Raw genomic sequence first — 16209 nt, forward strand, 5'->3', positions numbered from 1 at the left:
ATTTAAAATAGGGATGCAGAAAAGGGAGGCATGGGGAAGTCGTTGAAATTGGGTATAAGAAAAAAATTATGAAATTATACATGTTTATGTGTTTGTCTGTGTATTGTTTGTTTGTAATGTCTTATAATATATGTTGAAAAACTAATAAAAAATTTATAAAAAAATAAAAATAAAAATAAAATAAAGAGTACAATGCCTTGATTTAAGGAAGACAACGACTTTATCTCTGTAATTCCTGACTTATAAACTTACTTTAAAAGAGCTCTTACTTGTCTGTTTGGAGTTGGTTCCTACTTACAGGAGGCTGAGAAATAGTAAACAGACTTTCCTTGCAAATACAAGGATTAGCGCTCTGATTTTTCCTGCAACTATTAGGGTCAGGATGTTCGCTGATCTTTCCAGGTCACGCTGGAGATAGGTACTTGTACCAGGATCACAAATAGTTCATAAGGGGTATATTTTATATTAAATTCATGTCAGCTGTTACAGTGCCATGATCCATAGATATAAACCATGTGAATTGTCCAGATTAGCATCCATCATTATACCAGGCCCGGGAAATCCTGTTGGTATCCCTGCATGTCAGTACTTCAGTTAATAAGCTTCCTAGATGCTTGATGTACTATTGGCCTATTTTCAGCAGAACATTTCTAAAGATGAGTACATGTCAAGATGGTGTTGAAGGGCTGCTTGAATTCTGAAAGAATTGTACAACAAGCAAACAAATCAAAGATCAACTTCATCAGAAGCAAACTCTGATCATAAAACAATCACCCATGAAATAGGCATGGGCTTCAGTAAAGGACAAGTGTTATAGGATGGGAGAGAGAGGGTGGGGTGGTGAAGTTTATGTAAGAAAGTGTATGCATGGGGTTTTTGTGTCAGTATCACTTAGGTAGGTTCTCTTTCTATTCACTTGTTATGTTTCGCTACAGTGCATAGAACACCAATGTCTCACAACAAATGTAACTGATCTGTAGAAAACACAACTTGAAGAAAGAGACAGTGCATGTGCTTTTGTAAACAAGGAAAATCTCTCTCTCTCTCTCTCTCTCTCTCTCTATATATATATATATATGAATGGAGGGCTGTTTAATCTGATACTTTAGGTACTTATCATATTTGGTTCTCTGTTTCTTTGTTGAAACTATTCCTGAAAAATTCAGGCTACCTTCAAAGATAATGGGAAAGTTCCCCACGGGTTTTTACAGGGATTGTTGTAGCCAGTGACGTTTGATTCCCCCACTCACCCCAATAATCACAAAAGAGGCAGGGGGATTCCTTTGCTGCCTTCCTCAATGGCAACATTTTATGAACTTGAATCCTCAGAGTGACTTTAGAAAATGTATTGCCTTATCACCAGTAAATAAAACCAATACTAAATTCTGAAGCAAAAACAAAAGAAAAAGTTTCATATAAGATAATATGGGATATAGGCTTCCCATAACTACCCTTTCACGTAATATTTCATCCAAAGTTTTAGAATTATTAACATATTTTCTATTTGTTATTGTATATGGAAAACCTGGTGTAAGGTGGTGTACATTTAACTCCAGCTATGCTAAACAGAAGGTTCAGCACCAAGAACCTATTGCTGATTCCCCCTCCTGCACCCCAGCTTTTGTTGCAAAGCATATTTGCCCAGACTCAACTGGTTTTAATAGGTGTCTCTAACATAATCACAATTAAGGACTAGCTAATTAAAGTATTAGGGACGTGGGTGGCGCTGTGGGTAAAAGCCTCAGCGCCTAGGGCTTGCCGATCGAAAGGTCGGCGGTTTCGAATCCCCGCGGCGGGGTGCGCTCCCGTTGCTCGGTCCCAGCGCCTGACAACCTAGCAGTTCGAAAGCACCCTCAGGTGCAAGTAGATAAATAGGGACCGCTTACTGGCGGGAAGGTAAACGGTGTTTCCGTGTGCAGCTCTGGCTCGCCAGATGCAGCTTGTCACGCTGGCCACGTGACCCGGAAGTGTCTCCGGACAGCGCTGGCCCTCGGCCTCTTAAGTGAGATGGGCGCACAACCCTAGAGTCTGTCAAGACTGGCCCGTATGGGCAGGGGTACCTTTACCTTTACCTTTACTTAAAGTATTAGACAAAGTTGAAATCATGTCATGGACTAAACTCATCACAGGCATGGACTTAGAAACCACAGCTTCAATGACAGAAAATGTAACCCTATTTATAATGCTCAACACCATATGGTCTGAAGCTCAACATAAAAAAAACTAAGATCATGGCCACTGGTCCCATCGCCAAACAGACAAACAGAAGGGGAAGAAATGGAGGCAGTGAGAGATTTTACTTTCTTGGGCTCCATGATCACTGCAGATAGTGACAACAGTCACGAAATTAAAAGACGCCTGCTTCTTGGAGAAAAGTGATGACAAACCTAGACAGCATCTTAAAAAGCAGAGACATTACTTTGCCGACAAAGGTCTATATAGTTAAAGCTATGGTTTTCCCAGTAGTGATGTATGGAAGTGAGAGCTGGACCATAAAGAAGGCTGATCGCGAAAGAATTGATGCTTTTGAATTATGGTGCTGGAGGAGACTCTTGAGAGTCCCATGGGCTGCAAGAAGATCAAACCTATCCATTCTGAAGGAAATCAGCCCTGAGTGCTCACTGGAAGGACAGATCCTGAAGCTGAGACTCCAATACTTTGGCTACCTCATGAGAAGAGAAGAATCCCTGGAAAAGACCCTGATGTTGGGAAAGATGGAGGGCACAAGAAGAAGGGGACAACAGAGGACGAGATGGTTGGACAGTGTTCCCAAAGCTGCCAACATGAGTTTGACCAAACTGCGGGAGGCAGTGGAAGACAGGAGTGCCTGGCGTGCTCTGGTCCATGGGGTCATGAAGAGTCGGACACGACTAAAGGATTAAACAACAACATAATGCTCTGTCATTCAAACATTAACTGTATTATGCTTACTAGAAATAATCTAGTACTGTTAATATTTGTGGTACCATCTCAAAGGCTGTCTCTACTGACATGAACCAACCTGGACTTTGCAATCGTCATCTGAGGCCCTTGTTTTTGTGGGCCTCTCCATAAGAGGCCTGGAAGCTGGCAGTAGGAGAAAGGCCTTTACACTGATATCTCCCCACTCATGGAATTCTCTCTCCAGGGAGGCTTGCGTGGAACCATCTTTGTGTAGTTTTAGGCACCAAGTAAAAAGGCCATTGATCTGGTGTCCTTTCAAGTAGCTATTGCCTCTTTTTGTAGAGCAGGATCTGCTAATTCTGTCTTTTATTTGTATTGATTTTTGAAGGTTTTTATTGGTGGTTTATTGTAATTGGTTTTAATGATTCTATCATGTTTGTAAGTTGCTTTGAGTCATTTCTGCGACTAAAGCAACCAATAAATATAATGCTAATATTATTATTTTGTATTGATATAATAAGAAATAATGTTCTTTAAAAAATGAACTGGTTGCAATATAGTAGGGTAGAGAGAGAATTAGATGGGACAAAGTATTATACCACAGCTTTTTGTGTTCATATGTTAATGCTGATGGTATCTCCATAGCATGTATGCACAAAATGACATTTATATTTAAATGTTTTATTTTTCTGACTTTTGTAGATTTCATTGAAGGTGGTTGATATAGCCAAAGGCAGAGAGCAGTTCCACCTTTCATGGATTCAGCTCACATCCAGGCTTTTAAGCGGTTTACGGGTCTACTTTAGTGTTCTCCTAATCTCTAATTGATTTTCCTGAATGCTTTGCATTGTTATGCTTGTTCTGATTAATTAACTTCCCAACCTTTTCAATGTAATCATGATGATCTCATTAAAAAGGCCTATCTAGTCCCTTTCTCTGTGGTGGTCTATTTTCTTCAAAAGTTTACACTGAAAGCGAATGCTGGTTATGAGTATACCTAAACATGCCGTTCATGACTTTGCGCTAAAACAAGGTTCACATTGGTAGCCCATAGAAGGACATAAGATATCCAGGAGGAAGGTAATCATAGCAGCTGATATTGGAAGAACTGCTGTGAAACATCTGTTTCGGGCACAGGTATGTTATAATACAGACCTAGCTCCCATTCCCTGTCTGTATGTCTTTCTGGGCCTCCCCCCCCCCCACTACCCTTTCCAGATTTTCCCTTTTCCTTAACTTCAAATGAGGTGCTAGCAACCAGTGGCGGAGGAAGGGGGTGGGGTGGGGGGTCCACCTTGGGAGCCATCTCTGAGGGTGTGACAAGAAGGCACCCTGAGGGTATGGGGCAACTGGTGCTGAAAGACGGGAGCTCACTAGGAAATAATATTTCCACATCCACGCTCCAGCCTTTAGGAAATCAAGCCCTGGGGCAATTTGAGAAAGTGTAACATGACTCATTCACTTTCTGGATATCAATTTGAGAGAGCACCATAGTTGTCCTAGAGCAGGGATGTCCAACCAGTAGATTGTGATCTACTGGTAGATCCCTGGCTGATCCCAGTAGATCGCGTGATCCTTATCATGTACAAATTGTTACAGCGAAAAAGCAAAAAAACTCTGTGCAATCCTCCCCCGAAAAGCTCAACAACTCTGGGCAATCCACCCAGCCCACACACACTTCTCCTCCCTCCAATGACAATGGGTAGATCACTGCCAGTTTTTTTATACTGGGAGTAGATCACAGTCTCTTGGGAGTTGGATATGCCCTAGAGGTGTCCTAGAGGTTATGAGGTCCTGAGATAGGCCAGTAAGGGAAGCCTCAGTGTAAAGGTTGAAGTCTCCTAGCACCTCCGCCCTGGAGTTTTCCAACACATTGTTTGCATCTACGGTCCACTTCTGCTTCCTTGGAGTGGGGCTGCACTTTTAGCCCTGCTCCTCAATGTCAGATCTCCTCAAACAACGGTAGAGACCCCAACACGTGAGATCCTGGTGTTCTGTGCAGGTGTCCTGATCATGCAGAGACTCTACGTGACAGCAAGAGATCATGTGTTTAGCTTCCTCTTCAAGCAACTGCAGTTTCACATCAAACTAGTATGTGCTTTTTTGAGAAAGGAGACACAAAGTCCAGGACAGGACTAAAAGCACTGCCTCACTATAAATAAACACAATTGTACCCTGCACATAAGTAGCATATGAGTAATGTGTGTCTCCTCATTAGCTGAAAGTTCTCATCACTGAAAAACAGCTTAAAATTATCTTTTTGTAAGACATATTTTTTCTGAATCATCAGAGATCCTCCCAGTTCATAGCAGGTGTCTTCAGTTATGACATATTCCACCTTTTTCAGTTCTGCTAAAAAATATTTTAAAATCTTATCATTTAATCATTCAATATAAATCCAATGGTTAATTCACAACTGTCTTTTATATAAAGAAATAAACCTTTAGAGGCTGAGTAGGTAAGAATAAGTTCAAAGTTTTCTAAATCTTAGTAATACACGATCATGGAAAACCATTCTTCCTTTAGGCCACATGGCTTTGTGAGAGTAAATGCATCATTCTAAATGCATTGCATATGGAGAAAGTATTGATATCTCTAAGAAAAGGGCTTGCCTGTTTCTTTTCTGAATGTCACTCAGCAGCTTTAAGTGCCCACAGAGAAAGGGAACCCAGCAGTTCTAACTAATCAAATACTTATGCTCACCTGTAATAAGAAAGTCATTTTCTATGAGTTTTTGGACCACACAGTGGTGATCTTCTTTTGAATAAAAGAGAAACTGAATTTGGAATGTGGGAGATTAAAATACAGAGTTCTGATTCCTTAAAAACACAACTGGGGTGAGAGCTGATTGAAGTGCCATGGAGGCAGAGAAGAGTTTTGAAAACAAAACCGTCTTAACAGGCAGATAGATGCCTGTTAAGATGCTTTTCTTGATATTGAAAAGCTTTAATTTTACTACCTGGAATCAGTGTAAATATAGTTGAGATAACATTGGAAAGTGCTTTCTTATTTATCTTCTGAAATGTGTCAGATAACTTTGTTTAAGAAATAAAACAATCTGAAGATGTCCACTGCATACTGATTTTGAAGTGACTAGGAACATCAAACATTTACTGTTGGCAGGTGTGGTGCTAACATAATAAAAGCTCCGCTGATCAAACTAAAGGTCCATTTAGTCCAGCATCCTGTATCTCACAATGGCCACCCAGATGCCCATTGGAAGCCCCTAATAGCCTCCCCTGCTGTTGTTATGCAGTAACTGGTATGTAGAGGCATGGGGCCTCTTATTCTGTAGGAAGTTAGTACAAAACCCTCATGAACAGTAGTCAACAGCCTTTATTGCCATGTGTTTCTATATAAATTCATCTAAGTTGGTGGTCCTCACCACATCTTGCAGCAGCAAATTTCATCATTTAACTATGCATTGTCATTGCTAGCTGAAAAGAAGGAAAGGAATTAGCTAGAAGTCTTTACAGACACCTGATTGTGCCCTGTGGGGTTTTCTTTTTTAAGAATTTCTGAATTTAGATGCTTTTGTTAGCAATGACAGTGGTAAACGCCACAGTTTCTGGGTTGGAAACCTGACTGACACAAATGGTATCTCTCTCTTTCTCTCCCTCCCTCTCTTCCCCCCCCTCTCTCTCTCTCTCACACAGACAGACAGACAGACAGACAGACACACACTGCATGTGGAGAGAATTTCCTCAAAATCCATGTTTATTTACATGGATCGCACAGAAGTCTAGCAATAACTTGTATTCCATTTCCACTGTCTCGTCTTTCTGTTCCATTCTGGAGGGCTCATCTGCAAATGAGACGGGTGGGAAGAGGAATCTTACTTTATATATACTGCCAATTTCCAATTTAAAAGCTCCTGCAGCAGTCTTTAGGGCAGCTGTATCCCTGCTTTGGCACCCTTCTCCTCCATTATTCAAAGCATGAGAATGGCAGACAAAAAGAATGAGAAATAATAATAATAAAAACCCTCTCTCAAATCTACTCCTCATGCACACTGTCTCTCCCTACTTGAAAGAAAAGGAAGGCGTTGTTTTAAGGGATTGGGTGCTGGCTGTGGGCCTTTGGGAAGGCTTTTGGCTTGAGTTTGAATGTGAACCAGGGAATAATAATAATAATATTAATTTGAGTGGTATACAAAATCTAATAACAGGAATAAATAAATTTAGGTATGGATAGGCCTAAATGTGATTTCTATAAACCATGGTTTTCAGAGTTGTTTCTACCCGTTTCCAAATTATGGCTAAACCAGAAGCTCCACCTACATCTAATATTAGTAGTGACTATGGATGAGGAGAAATTGAATTCAGTTCACATTTAAAAGTGAACCTATCTAATTTGCACTTTCTGAAACAATATGAGAACTGAAATACAGCCATCCTTTGAAATTTGCACTTCTCCTCATTTTACAATGCAGTTTGTCACCCAACCATGTTTACCAATAATCATAAAAAGGTAAAGGTAAAGGGAACCCTGACCATTAGGTCCAGTCGTGACCGACTCTGGGGTTGCGCACTCATCTCGCTCTATAGGCCAAGGGAGCCGGCGTTTGTCCACAGACAGCTTCTGGGTTATGTGGCCAGCATGACTAAGCCACTTCTGGCAAACCAGAGCAGCACACGAAAACACCGTTTATCTTCCCACTGGAGCGGTCCCTATTTATCTACTTGCACATGACGTGCTTTCAAACTCCTAGGTTGGCAAGAGCTGGGACCGAGCAACGGGAGCTCACTCCGTCATGGGGATTCGAACTGCCAACCTTCTGATCGGCAAGTCCTAGGCTCTGTGGTTTAACCCACAGTGCCACCCGCGTCCCAATAATCATATACTGGGGTAAATTGTGCCTAAAAATGCACATGCTAATCACTGGAAGGACAGATCGTGAAACTGAGGCTCCAGTACTTGGGCCACCTCATGAGAAGAGAAGTCTCCCTGGAAAAGACCCTGATGTTGGGAAAGATGGAGGGCACAAGGAGAAGGGGACGACAGAGGACGAGATGGTTGGACAGTGTTCTTGAAGCTACCAGCATGAGTTTGACCAAACTGCAGGAAGCAGTGGAAGGCAGGAGTGCCTGGCATGCTCTGGTCCATGGGGTCACGAAGAGTCGGACACGACTAAACGATTAAACAACAACAAATGAAAATATCATGCAAAAATGCATTACATGAGGGGAAATTGCTTTGCAAAAATGTTTATATTGAGCAGAATTGTACACACAAATGTGTGTATTAGGAGACATTTGCCGTAAACCACTTATAAATTTTCACGAGCACGTTAAAAAAAAAATCAGAAAGTGCTGCGGAAATGTGGAGAGCTGAACTTAAAACTGGAAAAAGAAGAAATTGAGATGAACCAAGATTGACAAATTTGTTCATCTCTACCACTGGCATACCCCTAAATGTAACAAAGCAATTAAGGTAGCGGGTGCGGACTATGTGCTTGCTCTGGGAATGGACTGGGCACAATCAATTTTTCACAGACAACAGCCATTCCCTATCCTGTGTTTAAGAGATCCATGTATGGTGGCTCTTTGTGGCCTTGGTGCAATTAGAAAAGGAATCTACAAATCTTTATTGACTAGTTTTGCTTGACTGGTATTATATATTTTAATTCCAAAAGTAGGAGTTGATAAGGAACTTTGTTACTAAATTGGACTGATTGATTTTCTGTACTTTTTCTTCCCAAGAATAAGCTCTGTCTCTCTTCAAGCATTAACAATTTTATGAGAAGGAGATTTCAATCTACATATAATTATTATGCAGTTTTCATTTTCTCCCCTTCGTCTCAAATAACTGTGATTTGGGTGAAGAAGAAGAAGAAGTTATCTGTGATTTTGAAAATATGTTTGGGAGTTAATCTTCTTGATGTGTAAAGGAAGAGTTTAAAAATGCTTTTGTGGAAAAATAGTAACAAGTAGGGCAATAGTATATTACCTAAGGTATCAAATTACAAACTTATTCTTTGTGAATCTCTTTGCTTTAAGGTGTGCACAAAATGGGCCTTTTGTATTATATGGATACTAATTATTCCACATTTCAATGGAAATATACAGTTGAATTCCAGCAGCCATTTTTTTTTTTTTGCAGACTTTTGGGGTAACAACTCCTAATAAGTTTTGGGTGGAATAACTTTTTTAAAAGTTTATCATAAATAAGTGAACATAGCCAATAGCTCATAGTGACCCAACTAAACCAAAACATTTAATTCCCATGAATGTGACATCTCCAGTTCCCCAAATCATGGTTTGAAAGACCAGGGTCATGCTGCAGGCACATACGCTTCTTCTCTTACCTGGTTTGAATAACCAGTAGATGGGATCCAGCCATCCTCTTGAGCAAATGGTTGGGCTACTTCCATTTATGCAGGGAACCAGGATCCAACAGTCTTCTCAAGAAGGAAGGGGTCAGGGTGGTGACTTCTGCCAACTCCCCTGTCTTCTTGCAGCCCCCCCACTCTTCCTGCACCACATCCAGAGCAGTTTTTAAGAGAGCGCAGGAAGCTGCAGAGGAAAGGAGGAATCAGCAAAGAAGGCCACCCAGCACCAGTGGAAGTCAGCTGATCAAAAACTAAGACACACCCCATTGTTTGCTGTTGTTGGTTTTTGTAATTGTTATTTGGTTAAAAGTATCAATGCTAGCTATAATAAAAGGAGAATTCCCTGGTTGCCTAGAGAGAGCCCCAGCAGAGATTTAAAATCACAAAACATGCAGCAAAGTGTGGAAATATAGGCTGTCAGACCTTTAAAATATCCCCTTCTAAGTTGCTTCCAAAGTTCCACACTTCGTTTGGCATAGAATAAACTGGACTTTTAATATACCAGACATGATAACTGTAAAGCAAACCAAGTTTTACAGAATGCGTTTTATGTTCTAAAAGTAACAAAGTGATTTTTGATGTGTGAAGAGCACTTTTAAAAAAGGATTGCACCCCACCCCCTTTTCCTGAAAATTTCCATATACAGTGGTACCTTGGTTTGCATACGTCTTGGATTACAAACACATCAAACCCGGAAGTGCATGTCCCAGTTTGCAGCCTTTTTTTGATTACAACCCATTTTGGGGGGATTACGAACAAATTTTTTTTGGAGGCCCCATCGGCGAAAGTGCACCTTGGGTTACAACCTGTTTTGGTTTACAAACAGACCTCCAGAACGGATTACGGTTGTAAACCAAGGTACCAGGAAAAACCCAAAGCTTTTTTTCCTCCCGGCTTCAACATTTCCAAAAATTTTACATCTGTAGGTGAGACATCCATGAGATGAGGCCTTGAAACTATGCCAGATTCTTCTAGTTTTTCAGGACCACTTTCGCAGAGGTTTCATCAGGTTCTGAATTGAGCAACAACCTGACATTGCCAATGAATTTCTCCTAAATCAAAATATTGAGCTGAATTTATGGGAGCGGAGAGTAAAATAAATTCAGAGGATCTTAGAGGGGAGTAAAAAAAAAAGAACTTCAAGCAGATTAAAGAAATGTCTTGCAAGGGTCCTGAACATCGCAACCAGATTGACTCCAAAGCACCCTGTTTGAACCCAAACTTTATGCAATTTGCAGTTTGCCTCTTATTCATCTTTCCAGCATTCAAGTTGCATAAGAAGCTGTTTGACATCTTTTAACAGCTTTATCAAATCTCTAGAAACTGAACATTCTAAAATAGAAGGACCTTGAGAAAGTACAGGCAATTGCTCATGTGCAAATTACATCAAGTCTTGGGTTACATAAACACAAAAGGCACGTATTTGATGCTGCTTTTCATATGTCTAATTTCAAAGGACTTCATTTACTTCTTGTAAAAAAACAGAAAGATAAAGCTGCTGTTTATTACCTTCTTTGTACTCTAATACAACGGCCTAGATTTCAAAAGTACATTGAAAATCCAAAGAAATGATTTTTGTATAGCAGTAGCTGCCACACTGGAATGACTAAAAGACAAAAGGTTAACTTTGGCTCTGGGCTAGTTCCTCCCTCCCTTTAGTTTCTGTTAAGGTTCTAACTGAAATGTTCATTCCACCCCCACCCACCCCGTCTTCATTTCTAGTTTCTGCTTTAGCAATGTAATATCAACACTCTTTGGACTTAGCATCAGTAATGAGAGCAGTAAAAAAAAACCCCTCCATGCATATCTTTTGATTCTAATGACACAGATCCAACCAGCCACCATTGTGGTGACATCTGCATTAAATATCATTAAACTGGATAAACTGTTTATCTTTTCTTACAGCTTTGCAAACTGCTATCTGGAAGTTCATGGCTAAAGCAGATTTGCATGTAAAATCACAGAGCACCAGTAAGCTAACTTCTGTAACGCTTACAGAGATGGGGGGGGGGGATTGGCCGGATACTGCGAAATCTTGAAGGAGGGGTGAGCAGGCTCAATCAAGATTTTATTTTTTAATTATTATTATTATTATTTTTAAAAAAGTTTTCTGGGAGTCTGAATAATGGAATACAAATCTATCATTCCTCTCACCACTAAGGAAGCGTTTGATGAACCCTTTGCTAAGCGTGCTAGAGAAAGGGAACTTAGCTTAGCTGTAATTATCTGAAAGTGTCATTAATCTGTGTCATAGAAACAGTGGGACATATTCCTAGTGGGTTAGAAATTTAAATGCTAAATTCCTTCCCAGGATCCTATGTTCTATCCACATGAAAAACTTCAGGTGTGAAATTCGTGTGCTTATGAGCATGCGAACACCCATGAAAATGAAAAAAAGATGAGATTTTTTTTTGTTATTAAAAAAATCTATTCTGACTTCCCCCTTCTTCATTTCCAATCTATTTATCTATTTATTTTTTATTGATTTATCATAAACAAACAAACAAACAAATTACAGGGATGCAGTTACATATAGCCAAGATTTTAAGATGGGTCTATTCAGCCCAAGCATTTTGGTTGTTTTAAGGAGTGAGTCATGGAAGGAGGACTTACATGACTCTCACTATTTATATAATTTAAAAATTGAAATCAGTCCCCACCCAAACTTTCTGATTGGGCTTCACCCTAAACTGCACGTCTTTGTCTGATCATATGTTCCAATAAGGCAATGTTCCATGCATTAGTAAGCCCAGCTTCCTTCTTAGGAACTTTTGATGATTTCCGTTATCAGGCTATTACCAATCTGACTTTCCATTCTAGGAGACATAGATGCAGATCCTACTAAGTCCACTCTGGCTGCTTCTCTCCCTGCCATCCCTCCTCAACCTTGTAGGGAGATGGCAACTGAACTCTAAGTTTGACTTCCTTTAGCCTTTGTGTTTGGTGGGAAGGAGAAGAAGCCCAGAACGGAACAGCTAGGCCTCTCAGCTCCAGCCTGACTAACAACAAAAGGCAAAAGGCAGTCAGAATCTCTTCACGCTGAGAGGGCGCAGATGCTCTATTCATATTGCAAGATCAATTCAGGAATTATAGAGAGATAGGGACATCACAGCTACTTTATCAAGGAGTTTGCAAGGAGTTGTGGACCTAATATAGTCATGCTTGGTGAGTGTTATGCTCCAAGTCCTAGTCAACCGCACTTCAAGCGTCCCTCAGTGCCTCCACAGTTGCTATCACCTGAGCAAGGAGCCTCTCAACTTACTGGAGGGAAGAGGAGGCTGCAGAAGCAGTTCCAGCTCCTGGCTGAATGTGCTTCTCACTGAAATTGGCCCCAGGGAGGCACACCCATGCTGGCCCTTGAGAGGGAAGGACGCGGAGACAGCAGCTCCAGAACTCAGTGGCCAGCAGTTGAGGATTCCCCAACATTTTGAGCATGGTGTCTTGGAGCAAATCATTGGTCCTTTGAGCACCCTTGTCTGAGGCACGAAAAAGAGTTGAGCCCCCTTGAGGTGAATTGACGCATCCCTATATGAAGCAAAGGTTTATTTGGTTCATTTCATACTTAATTTCCTCTGCTCTGAGTCTCTTCTGTTTTCCCTGCTGTTGAGCTGAGTCACTTCCTGGAAGTTGCTGCCTTCCATCTGCCACTGAGTTATTGGTTGCTTTTTCTAAATCTCTCCCACTAGATATCATCTCTTCACAATGCTGCGGCGCTGCATGAAAATTCAGAAATAGAAATGCCAATGACTAATGCCTGGTTCACACATGCAAGTTTATCATTTGATGGCCACAACACCATTTGATTAATATCTGGTTCAATATATGAATTTGTCCGGGTTGTAATTCTCTGCTGTATTATGAGTCAAGCAGTATTTCTCTTAGCAATTCTTCTCCATAGTATGTACTCTGTGCTGATATAAATGCCCAAACTACACTATTTGCTCGTGGAGCAGACTTAGTTTTTTCTGTCTGGAGTTACCACTTCATTTCCTTCCAAATGAATTTGAGGCAGATACAGAGATTCTTCCTCATTTTAAATGACTGAGAGAAACTTTTGGGGAGATGTTTGATCAAACTAATGAAACTTTGTGGGTGAGGTCCTGCATATCACTGGCCTAAAAAATAATAATAATCAAATCAAGGTGAGTCAGCTTGAGCAGAAATTCACCTTGAGGAAATTCAGTGAAAACTGAAGGCTATTAAATGGGGAAAATATCTTAGTAGGGTTTTACATAAATCATGCTAGTGATAAAAGGAGATTGATATTTTTTTATGACAGGTGTGACTGGTTTCATTATCAACCTCCATGTTGGCTGCTTGTTTTGTTAGTCTCATTTTTCCCTCCAATGAGGATTTGCTCAATACATTTGTCGGGGAAAATATTGATTTTTATTTTTTTTTAATGTAGAAACATAAACTGTCCTCACAAAATTTTGACAAAGGAAACTGGAAATTTTTATTTTCTCATTTTGCCTACAGTCAATTAAATTATTAGATTCCTGTTATCGATTTGATACTCTTTTGCATGATTGTCATGCGCTGAAGGACTAAAGAACCTTATTTGCTTTTAGTCTTATTGGAAAATAGGTCAGGTGTGCAACCTCTGCAAGCCAGCCATGAACTGTAAGCCATTACCTTGATGAAAATATTCATTTCATTTCCCCTCTCTCACAAGAATGAAAAAGAAAGGAATATATCAACTGAACAGCAGAGCTGTGCATATATACTCAGGTGAATAGGTTCAAAGTCATGTGTCATAGAGTCAAACTGCATAACTTGACAGCTATGGAAAGGAGCTAATTAATCACCGGCAGCATCTGTTAAGACAAAATAGACTCTCCTTTTTTAGCCTCTTTGGCAGGTGACTTTACTTCCTGTAGTCCTTTGTAGCATGTATGGCATAATGAAAAGTCTTTCCAAGACTCCAGAGAACAAAAAAGGGGTCCATTTTGACGGATTCGAAATGTGAAGGCTAAGACACAGATCTGGAAGATTTTGGCTGGGAGACAAGTGTTGAAAAAACAACAGAGGCACAATTTCCCAGGTAGAAACAAGGTAAGTTAATTTTTTTCAGCTTCGGGTTCTCCTTGTGTAAAATGGAAATAAAGAGCAATTGAGAACTTAGTTGTAAGGATGAAATGTTTTTTGGACCCATGTATGTACTATTCCTGGGACGCGGGTGGCACTGTGGGTTAAACCACAGAGCCTAGCCTTGCCGATCAGAAGGTTGGCGGTTTGAATCCCCGCAACGGGGTGAACTCCTGTCGTGAGCTCCTGCCAACCTAGCAGTTCGAAAGCACGTCAAAGTGCAAGTAGGCGGGAAGGTAAACGGCATTTCTGTGTGCTGCTCTGATTCGCCAGAAGTGGCTTAGTCATGCTGGCCACATGACCCGGAAGCTGTACGCTGGCTCCCTTGGCCAATAAAGCGAGATGAGCACCGCAACCCCAGAGTCGGTCATGACTGGACCTAACGGTCAGGGGTCCCTTTACCCTTTACCTTTATGTACTATTCACTACAGATGGACAAATTTTTGTTCCTCCCAGTTCTTAAATTTTCCAGTCATCGGTTTCCCACATTCTGATTTTTGTGGGGGGGGGTTTTCAATAAAAAAACTTCCTCATAAAATAATCATCAACATTGTAGTGCACATTTCCCCAATATACACATTTATGTGTATATTGGCAACACTGTTGCCTAATATCCACATTTTTGCAAGCAATGTCCCCTAACATGATGCAATTTTGTATGTGTTATATACACACGGGCGCACACACACGCTGTACACAACTGCGTCACAAAAGCTAAAGAAGTGAAAATTTCACTTTGATTCGCTTACCTTTCCAGGAACTGTGCAACCTAAATTTCCCCCACCCCTACTATTCATACATAAACAGATGTGTTTGTTGCTGTTGTATTTGCTTGTCATACCCATTTACATTTCGATCTCTAATCGTATTTTGAGAAACTTTAATTTGAAGAATTCACAATATTTGCAGTCTGGATTTTGGCACATGATATCAGATTTAGACATAAACATGTCTGCTTTTTAAAACTAGTCATTGATTTAATGAATTCATAAAATTATCGCAAAATGTACGAAACCCTAAATTGCTATCCAACACCAGCTATTAGATTTTTGGGTTAGGGTAATGATTTAGAGTTTATGTGACATTTAAATGAAGAATGAAGGAAACATTTCTAAAATTGGCAAACCCCCCCCCATCTATAAAAGGAAAGAAGTAAAGCATCATTAAGAACCAGTACACAAAAAAGTGTGAAATGAGGCCAAATTGTGGCCATCATAGAAGGAGGAAATGGCTGTTTCACCATCTTAACCTGGCCAATGCCATTTATCAACTCACAGCTTTCAGCACTTTTCAATATGATGCTACAAGCATGGATTGACTTGTGAATTGTCATTTCTCATGGAAGCCATTTCTCCAACCACTTTCCAGGAGCACAATTCAAAGCACACATACACAATCCACCTTCAGATTTTCAATTTGCTTCTGTTAATAGGTCCTAATCAATGGAACTTCACGTTTCAGGTCATTAAAAGCTTCTGCTACATAAGAATGTTTCTTCTTTGTGTGTATGCCAGTAAGCAGATAATCGATGCTGAAGGACTGGCTGATCCCTCCACCCAGTCAAATGGACGTATGCTGCCATTCCATGCTTGATAACATCCATTAGAAAAGTTGTCAGCATCGGCAAACTTAAGAGAGACCTTCCTTAATCACCCTTGGGGGATCATTTATTTCACACATATCAAGGAACCTTCACAAGGTGGTTGAAAAGGGCATTGTTAAAATGTCCTCACCATAATTAACTGTGATGTGAGTGTTAATTGAGTATATGAGTATAATTTCATGGTCTGTACCCTTTGTAACCCTCCAATACTTTGTGTATATTAATTGTAGGGCACTATGGATTTACCTATGAATTATAGTATGCGATAATTAATTTATCCTTGTTGAATCCGGGGTTCTTAATT

This window comes from Podarcis raffonei, chromosome 4 (assembly GCF_027172205.1).
Source record: "Podarcis raffonei isolate rPodRaf1 chromosome 4, rPodRaf1.pri, whole genome shotgun sequence".
Lineage (NCBI taxonomy): Eukaryota > Metazoa > Chordata > Lepidosauria > Squamata > Lacertidae > Podarcis > Podarcis raffonei.